Genomic DNA, 4,121 nt, shown 5'->3' with positions numbered 1-4,121 from the left:
TAGCCTTGATTAAAAAAAAAAAAAAAGAAAAAAAGTATTAAAGTAAAAAAAGCTTAAATCCCCAGGCATACACACTGTTAAAAAAGGTGTTGCCAGTAAATGATATAATTACATTGCATGTGGGACAACAGCAAATTAAAAAGCAGCTGCAAAGAGAAAACTACAATTAACTATCTGAAGAAAACACATTTAGGAACTATTCTGCAAGAGTAATTTGTTAAGGCATTTTGTGCAGTTAATTATATGTTTGCACAGCTGGTGGGCAGCTACTCCACAGCTCAGCTCGCCAAAAAAAACATTAACCAAAGCAAAACCGAGAGCTCCGCGGGCGCGGGTGAACCGGAGCGGGAACAAGGGGACAGGAGCAAGGGGACAGGCGGCTGGAGACCACCGGGCTGTGGTCTGCGGGGATGGGGAACAGGAGGTGAGCCGCCCCTCGGGTTTAGGCTATAAAAACAGATAAACAATCATAAAATTCTGCTTTTCGCTTTGCAATATTCCACCGCCTCAGAGCGTCCCCGGCCCTCCCGCTCACCAGTGGGTGTGAGCAGCCCCTGCCCGCCCCGCCACCTCACGGGGACACGTCCTGCAAGCCCCGGGCCCCGCGCTGTCCTGTGCCTCTCCTCACCTCACGGTGGACAGGCCCCTCAGCTGCTCCCACCACGCGTTGTTCCGTCCTCACAGACCCAGCTGACGGGTGGAAGGGCTCCCTCCTTCTCCCTCCCTTCCCATCCTGGGCACTCCTCGAATCCCGGGTTGCTATGGCGCCAGTGATTGGGATCCCCCGAGCCCCATTCATGCAGCCAAGGCACCTCCCGGCACTCACTCGACCCGGGTGTCGGCGGGTCCCGGGTGCAGCCCAGCCCTCGGCCCCGCTCGGCGCGGAGGCACGGCCGTGTTGCGGGGTTGCCGTTGGAGACGCAGAGGCCCCGCGGGAGGTGGCGGTGCCGCTTCCCGCCGCCCGAGGGCGGTGCAGGGCGGGAGGAGCGCGGGGCGCCAGACAGCGCAGCCGAGGGCAGTGGCTTTAGTAGACAATTTATTTTGATAAACTTGCTCAATAACAAAAATACAAGTGAAGAAAATTATGTTCATTTTATACAGTCTGTATTAACATCTGTTCGGAAATCATTAATTGAAAAATGTTCTAACCGATTAGAAAACAATCCTCAGTAAAGGCCGGGGAGGGAGACGCAGACAGTGAGGCCTCGAGCGAGGAGCGACGAGACACCCAGGTAGGACAACCCGCTTGTAGACACCATTTCCTTCATAGTTTTTATCCTTCACAAAGGTTTTAAAGGACAGCTTTCGTTTTTTGTGTGTATTGGGGTGAATAGGAATCTACGTTTGTGTTCGAAGTGGTTAAACAGCGGCTCTGAGACACAGGTATGACAGGAGGGCCCTAAGCTGGCAGCTTTACCTCAGCCAGAGGACAGGACTCAGGTGGCCTTGCACACTAACAGTGTCTTTGGGAAATCGGTATCACTCGCCAGCAAGATTAACAACGAAAACCAGTGTTAAACAGTTAAACTGGTGCAGAAAAAGGCATTCTCCCCAGGTGTGCAACAAATGGCTTCCAGGTGATTTTTTTTTAGCCAAGTTCAACAATAGATTTGTACAGACAAATTAACTAGTTTTCCCCTTGAAGGTGTTTTAAGTTTCCGATCTTTCATTTTGTTAGCCAAATAAAGTGTGCAAAAACTATGTTATGATGAGTCATCAAACCTTGGGGGGAATTCTGAAGCAAAAGATTAAAAAAGAATCTCTAGTGACATGTGAAATGAGCTGTCCTTCAAAAAAACAAAAAAAACAATCCCCCCCAAAAAAGGCTGACAGAATCAGAAAAGTTTATGTAAACACTCAACACAATATGGGATTACCTTTGGAGAAGATGGAAACATTTGCTTGTCATGAACTGAGAAAGCCTACAGATGTTTAGGCATGTTCAATACGAACTTCCTGCAGTTTAAAACAAAACCTTGTGCAAATAAAACCTATAAATAGTTTTCAGCAGATTTTACAGTGATGCTCTTAGGTATGAAAAGAATGCACACAACTTCAAAACAAAAGTAACAGACATAAGTTTGACAAATGATTGCACCATAAAACAGTGTTTTATATACAGTTTACAAGATATGATTTTTCTGCTATAAATTAATACTGTACTATAAAGTACTTAGTGACCTTATTAAAAGCAACTGTTGACAACTGTCTCTTCAGTTACTGTGTGGAGTTTTTTAAATGCAGATGGCTGCATCTATTTCTGGACTTAAAATGCTCAAATATTTAATCAATCTACTAGTTAAATCTTTGCAACCATTTAATAATTCATAGCAATAGCATTGGCAGATCAGATAAATTTCCAGCCAGCCAGCCACTGTCTTGGTATCCTCCAAGGTAAGTTTGTATTTTTGTAGAATGATGATCCATTTAATTTAAGCCTAAATCCACAGTATAGATGCTGCTCTAACTGAAATAAGTAAGCTGGAGGGGGGGAAATAAATGTTAGCAGCTAAGAAACTCATCCCCCCCCAGACCTGTGTTCCAGTTAGAAAAAATCTCCTAGAACTATTTACAAGAGTGACATTTCTGCAAAAAAGAGCAGTGATTTTTTCCAACATAATTTATGATCTAAGTTTAGTGAATATTTCAGCCTAGGACACAATGGTGGTAACACCAAACACTCAGACACTCATCCAGCCACTGGAACCTGCATTTTGTCTCCACTAACATGACTGGGGAGCTGAGACCATTTGCCCATGCAGATGAAGGTTTCAATTAGGAACCAAATAACATCTAAACCACTGCTTCCAAGTAGCTGCCTGGCTGTATTTACAGATTAGCATACTTTAGACAAATATAGTGATCTGCAAAAATACCCTTCTACCTGTGAGTGAGCTGACTGGAAACATAGTCACTTTTAGACCATTGCAGTGACAAGTTGTTCAAAAATGTCAAAAGAAAAAAAATACTTAATGCACAAAAAAACCTTTTTGTATTAAAATACCTTGGGAGGGGGAGAGGGAAGAGGTGGAGGAAGACCAGGGTGTGAATGGCACACAGTTTAAAATAATTGTGCAAATTGTGGTTTTTTTCATTCAAACACTGAAGCTTGTCTTGTAAGTGATTATTTAGGAAACTGATAATTATACAACGTCATTGTACATTACACTTTCACTATCATTTTAGAAAAATGTCTATTTAGCAGTGCAGTTCTTCTGATAAGCTCCTGAAACAGCACTTGCAACATAAAAGTTTTTGTTTTCATTGTCAGTCTCAGGCAAACCACATATTAACTGGAAATGAAATAGTGATAGTGCAGGCAGCTCTCCTGGGACACTAAGCTGTACTTTCTGCAGGGTTTGATTGAGTAATGAATTATGATGGATTCAAAAATTCATCCTTGTGTTGAAAAATAAAACTACCTTTAGTGAGGAATATTTACTCCAAATCTGTGTGGCCCTTACACTCCACATTTAAAATAGCAACTTTAGTAAACTAGGCATATATTATTTAAACAATTATATTGCGCTTTTTTTTTTTTTTAAAGAGGAACTAATACTCAAAATAAGTTCATCCATCTTTGCAGTGGATCTGTGTTTGCATTACTTTAAACATTGCTTTTTACATGTGCTAGAGAAATGCTTACCTGTGGTAAAATGCTGTGCTTGAACATGTATGAACAGTAATGTAACAATGCAGTAGAAAAAGAGACTTTATGTACAACAGTTGCTAATAATTTAAATAGTGTCAGTTTCCCAAAATAAGGATTTTAACTTTAAGGTATGACATGATCTCACCTTCCACCCTCATATACAAATAAATTATCATAAAAAGAATTTTAGCTTAACTTAAAATTGCACCTAGAAAGGCATGGGATCATTTGTACCTATTACAAAAACTGTTAAAATCAAGGGCTGCTACAAAGAATGAGGTAAACTGAAGACTCTCAGCTATGTGGCCTTCAGAGAAATGGCTTTTTTCTATTGAGTTCTAGTTTTGCACACCACAGTGTTTGCTAGCAAAGCGTTCTGAGTTCTTTTCCAGGAACTGTTTGTGTGTATATACATATATATATATATATGTATATACACACACACACATACATACACACCGTATACTGC

Source organism: Calypte anna, chromosome 14 (assembly GCF_003957555.1).
Source record: "Calypte anna isolate BGI_N300 chromosome 14, bCalAnn1_v1.p, whole genome shotgun sequence".
Lineage (NCBI taxonomy): Eukaryota > Metazoa > Chordata > Aves > Apodiformes > Trochilidae > Calypte > Calypte anna.
The sequence above is the reverse complement of the archived record's forward strand: the minus strand, read 5'-3'. Positions refer to the sequence as shown.